Source organism: Erpetoichthys calabaricus, chromosome 10 (genome assembly GCF_900747795.2).
Source record: "Erpetoichthys calabaricus chromosome 10, fErpCal1.3, whole genome shotgun sequence".
In the NCBI taxonomy this organism is placed as follows: Eukaryota; Metazoa; Chordata; class Cladistia; order Polypteriformes; family Polypteridae; genus Erpetoichthys; species Erpetoichthys calabaricus.
In genome coordinates, this window is record NC_041403.2 from 152,658,312 (window position 1) to 152,664,311 (window position 6,000).

The 6,000-nt window shown below is 41.5% G+C and overlaps 1 protein-coding gene across 3 annotated transcripts in view; it reads right to left on the minus strand.

Moving 5' to 3' along the window:
- LOC114659565 (cytochrome c oxidase subunit 4 isoform 2, mitochondrial) overlaps positions 1-1,145 on the minus strand; it is a 29,799-nt gene extending 28,654 nt beyond the window's left edge. The window contains exon 1 of one of the 3 annotated variants that reach the window (XM_028812127.2): positions 1,020-1,145. The gene's annotated coding sequence lies outside the window, so the exon portion shown is untranslated. Of the gene's footprint in view, positions 1-755; positions 775-940; positions 964-1,019 lie in introns of those variants that run through there. The other 2 variants (XM_028812128.2, XM_051932601.1) reach the window with 2 other exon arrangements.
- Positions 1,146-6,000: the final 4,855 nt, after the last annotated feature.

A 6,000-nucleotide genomic window follows, 5' to 3' on the forward strand; every position in this document is an offset into this window, starting at 1 on the left:
CACTATTCTAGCACGGGTTCTACCTATGGAGCAGGAGCAAGTCAGCCATAAAATTACATAATTGCAAATCTGGAAGTATAACCAGAGGCTATGAATTGCTGTTGGAGAAGCAGTACAACCTCTGCTTTGAAATAAAAGCTAAAAGGCCTAATCCAGTCAACTGCAAGAAATGTGTGCACATTAAAGCTTTCTTAAAATGTGTGCGAGAAATGATCATGAAATGAAAATCGCGCTCATGTCATCAGAATTCACTAGTAAAAGCATCATGAAGAAGTTAAATAAAACCTGAAGTTAGATAAATGGCTGTAACGTCTACTCGGTGCATTCGAAAAGCTGTGAAAGTCAAACCCTCTGGAAGCAGACTCCACTTTGGACCTGGCAGAATGCCGCTTGTAACACAACATTAAGCAGAAAACTGGCAAGCAGTCAAAGTGGGGCTGCCATGTCTGACTGTCCGTGTTGACCTTCAGAAGAGCTAGAACAGACCACAACACAAAAATAGGCCACACTTATTATAAAATAAAAAAAAGAATCAAACAAATCTGAAAGTTCTGAAAAGTCTGGGGAAGGCTGCGACCTACTCGACTGTGCTGACCACATTTTCTTTACAAGGGGGAAGGCAGAGTTGCCTTTTGACCATCCATCTACCTATCCATCCATCCATCCATCCATTACTGAACTCGCTAATTAAAATGAAAGCACAGACCGTTCTTCAAAAGACCAGCCTTTCAAGGGTCTGTCATCGTATAACTTACCTGGCCAGACTGAAAAGAAAAGACTAACGAACTCGTATTACACAATTCTCATGAACAGAACAGTTAAGAAACCTAACACCCTTCAGCTTTGTGTGTTTTTTTTTTTTTTTTTTCGCAGCGTAGCTCACGAAGGTTAGGCCCCCCAAACTAAAGCGAATTCGAAGGGCAAACCCCAAACAAGTCACCTCCCGGTTTATCCCAGCTGTTCCGCAAGCAGCGGGCGACTCGCTGCAGACTGTCACGGCTGCATACAACTGTACTCACAACTCTAAGGTGAACAGGCACGCAGGAGCACAAACTTCAGCAAACTTTCCTCGAAGCCTCTTCGCACGGATTGACGGACTCTTATTTTGAAGGCGGACTCTCTTTTTTTTTTTGCCGCGGGGCATGACGGGAGTGCTGTGGACGGACATTTTTAGGCAGTACGGTGTCGGCATATTCGAGTCGGTACTCGTTTACTTTTTTTAGCAAATGAGTTTACATTGTGGCTTTATTTATTCATAAGAAAAAGAGTGTAGGTCATAGCAAGAGCAAATATTTACATTTAAATGTCATTACATCTTTTTATTGTTTAAATGTGCAGTTTGTAATTGGAGAGTGCGGCGAATACGACGAGCTAAGCAGTGGCGTGTCAATACGGCAGCTCGTTTACGTGGCGGCTCCAAGCCACGATTCTTGACACCGGAGATCTCTCTGCAGCGGGTGGTCTTTGTAGCGTAGTGCCTCTTTAAAAAAGGTGGAGCCTTTTTTGGTCACGGTGTCAGTCTGTTATAAACAGATGTATGCCGCACTGGCAACTGTTCCGATTAACGACGATAGGTCAAAGCGGCCGCCATATTGGAGCGGTCAAGATCCTCTTTTTAATTCATATGCATGTGTGGAGACTGGCTTCATTCATATGTTAAGATTTTTTTCTGGAGTTTGTTTTCTTATAACTGCTGAACATGCCGGAATATGAATAAGCAATTTTCTAATTTATGTGGTGTATTATTTGAAAAATCTTTAATAATAGGTGCAAGAGGCAGCGACACTGGGAACCACAGTAAATAAATAATAAATGCATTTTTTAATACGTGAATGATCATACGTAAGCGGATACCCCAGCTTAAGACAAGACCCGCTGTAAGGTGTCGAATTGGTGAAAGGATGGTTCTTCAGTGTGTGGCACCAACTGTCAAACATGGACGAGGGGAAGTGTGATGGTCTGGGGTTCTTTTGCTGAAGGCATACTTGGTGACTTAAACAGGGTGACTGGCATTCTTATTCAAAAGGGTTTCCACAGTTTAGCTGCAAAAGGTGCAGGCTACTTTAATGAGTCAAATTTTGTACACTTAATGATTCTTTGACTCTTTTTTTTTAAATTTTACATTGTTTATTTGATTTTGTGAAATTTTGTACACTTAATGATTCTTTGACTTTTTTTTTTTTAATTTTACATTGTTTATTTGATTTTGTGAAACATTAAGGCAGGGGCGGCTCTAGGCTAGTGGCGGCCTTGGGCAGAGAAAGAATCAGTGGCACCTTCACCCGCCAATGTCAATATAGTATCTTATGCACGGCGGATGGCCATGTCCATTGCGGACACTGCATAGCTGCCTTGTGCTCGTGACACAAGCGTACCTGACATATAGCTTACTGCTCCGACTCTAGCGACATTAGTAAATACAGCGTACTAATTAACAAGAAACACAATGTTTTTCAGCCACATTGCTGTCAGCTGTGTCGTTATTTTCTTGTTCTGTTTTATATTCAATATATATTGGCGTGGCGGCCCATGGGATATGGCGGCCCTGTGCAGGTGCACAGTTTGCACATGTCTGAGGCCGCCCCTGATTAAGGTATTAAACTGTGTGCATTTCCATCAAAACTGAGGTGTTATAAAGCTTTTGACCGATAGTGTATTTTCCAATCACTCACTCACACACACACACACCCACCCTGAACAAATTAAGAATTGCCAACTAACCTGCTATACACATCTTTGGGGATGAAAAACGGGTGTACCTTGGGTAAAAACGCCCCATGCAAACAGAGAGAGCATGCAAACTCTACACAGGACCAGGCACAGAATTCAGACCCAGAACGTTGGACCCATGGGGCATCAGTGCTGACCACTGTACCTCTTTGCCACCCACTAATGTTTTTTAACTCAGTAATAACAATATGGTGTTGGCTTAAGAAAAAAAGTGTTGCTGGATAAATTCAAAATTTTTTAAATCAAAGTTATTTCTTCCCAAACATGGTACTGTATGTATGTTTTTGCCACGTAAAATTGTGTTAAAAAATGAAGCACTTTCTATATATTTAAAAAAGTATCTTGCCCCCGCTGGTGCTTTACAATGGAGGGTATGGAGTGCTGAGGAAAAGCTTAAACGTGCCCAAATATATCAATTTTTCAATCCAAGACAATTAGGAGTAGTTTGCTGAATTAGGAAAACTGATAACATGCTATTACTCCCAATTTTGAGAATAGGAATAAATTTGTATCACACATGTTTGAGCCAGTTAGGACCGTTTACCTTCTCTGAGATACTTAATAAATATGGGCACCGGATGAATTACTGTTAAAAATTTAGAACAAAAAGTGCATGCAAACAGGATATTTCACAAGTTAATTACAAAAGCAGTCAGAATATTCTTTTTTCTTTTGCATATAATCATTTCTACTTTTAGGTTCAATAAAGAAAGGTCTCCCTGCTCTTTAGAAGCTACATTCAAAGACAGAGGGGAGTGCGAGTCAGGTCTTAGCAGAACCGTATTCATTACTGAATCACAGCATCAGTTGCGTCAACAGTATTATTGTGTTATTCATTATTTTGGATTAAAACAAAATTTGCCATGACGCACAAACAGATTTACAGGGAATGAAGTATCCCATTTCAAGCAGTCCAAGATTTCATTCACAGCTTTATTTAGAGTGGCACTTGAAGCCATTGAACGCTGAAAGCTGAGGACCATAAGCCACAGCCTGGGCTGTCTTATACAGTCACCTACTGTATTCTTTTAACTTTTATTTTGGCAGTTAAGCCCCCATACAACCATGCAGTGAACGAGCGGATACTTTGAAGAGATATCCCAAGGATCCTTTCTCTGGAACAGAGCCAGTAATAGAAATGAATATGACCAGTAGATCCTAATAATACTACAGTTATATACTGCCAGCTCAGGGCTTGACAGGAAAAGAAAACTTGAAACTCTGAACTGCAAATGTTAAAAATAGAATAGAGGGTCAACATGCTAAGAACACACCAGCATAGTAAAGGCAGTGAGATCAAGAGATGGCATAATTACGAGAATAATATGGCAAAGGAGGTGAAACAAGCAGTACCCTGTGCTTCAACCACTTTAACAGAAACAGAAAACAAATCCTCTTGACGTGAGTCTCTTCAAATAGTATGGAAAATTAGTCAGTCAGTCATTTCCCAACCTGTTATATCCTAACACAGGGTCACGGGGGTCTGCTGGAGCCAATCCCAGCCAGCACAGGGTGCAAGGTAGGAACAAATCCTGAGCAGGGCGCCAGCCCACCACAGGTATGGAAAATTATTTGTGCCAAAATTTAATACAATTTGTATTAACTATGTTGAATTGTAATAGATGCACTGGGCTATTTAATTTTGGCACAGTTTTATTGTGTTATACATATCATCTAAATGATTGATTGCTTTTCACTGTGTAGGCACCAACAATTTATTTCTTGTTTAGCCCAAAATCACACAAGGAAAGCCTCAATGGGATTTTATGAGTCTCTGTGTTTTGTCTGCACCCCCATGCCTTAACTCTAACGAGTACTGTGTTTTAATTCATGTCCATAGACTGCATGTCATAACTAAAAGCAAAGCAGACGTATTGCATTTTGATTAGCGGCGGCTCCGTCTGTATTACGTTTCGACTCAAGACCGTGCTTTGATTGTGCCAATACTAAATGGATCAAAATGTGGGACAAGGGGCGTGAACAGTTGAGGAAAAGAGGTGTTCTAATCTCGAGTGTGTTGTACCTTACTTGGAAAGAAGATGAACAGGGAGTTGAGAGATGGAACCTGTTGATCTAAATGATGGTTTCATTCTCTTGTGAGTTGATGGAAGGAAAAAAATGATATAATATCTGGGTATCACAGAGGGTATGAATGAAAAGCTACAAAGAAACCAGGCTCGTTGCCGCTAACAAATGTTTCACTTATGGTCACCAGCGGGGTGCCAGAGAGTCCCAAACCCAAGACACAGTAGAACACCACATCTTATATGAGTAAAAATAAAGGATTGTTATTCCCTAGAGCACTTTTTACAGACCTCTTTTCAGCAATGCGCCACAATTATACAATCAATGGAAGAATAAACCAATACCATATATACTCATGGGCAGCACGGTGGCGCAGTGGCAGCGCTGCTGCCTTGCAGTTCACTTCCCGGGTCTTCCCTGCGTGGAGTTTGCATGTTCTCCCCGTGTCTGCGTGGGTTTCCTCCGGGCACTCCGGTTTCCTCCCACAGTCCAAAGACATGCAGGTTAGGTGGATTGGCGATTCTAAATTGGCCCTAGTGTGTGCTTGGTGTGTGGGTGTGTTTGTGTGTATCCTGCGGTGGGTTGGCACCCTGCCCGGGATTGGTTCCTGCCTTGTGCCCTGTGTTGGCTGGGATTGACTCCAGCAGACCCCCGTGACCCTGTGTTCGGATTCAGTGGGTTGGAAAATGGAAGGATGGATATATACTCATGTTTAAGTTCTCCCGCGGATAAGTCAGGACTTAATTTTACCGTATAATTTCCGATATTTTATAATATCAGTCATATAAGTCGAATGTGGAAAACTCACGCTATTGGTCCAAGAGATTATGATATGCTAACGGCCCACCTGAGAGAGTAACCATGGAGCACACGGCCTTTTTTTTTCTATTCTTGTGCCTACATGACCACATGGTAATACCCAAACTATTCCCGAAGCGACGTTTGCACTGATTTGTGTTTTTTGTATCTCACGCCCTTTATACACCTTTATCGTAAGAGCATCCCTTATCTACGATGGAGCGTTTGATCAGAAGGAAATATGAAGCTGGTTTTAAATTAAAAGTCGTTGAAGTGGCAAAAGAAATTGGTAACTGCGCTGCTGCAACAAAATTCGATGTGTCTGAGAAACTGGTGCGAGATTGGGGGAGGCAAGTAGATGTAAAAAAAAAAAATTGTGTCGTATTTTTGAACAGGCGTATAAATCGGGGTCTGATTTTATGATCGATTTTTTGGGTTTTAAGACCC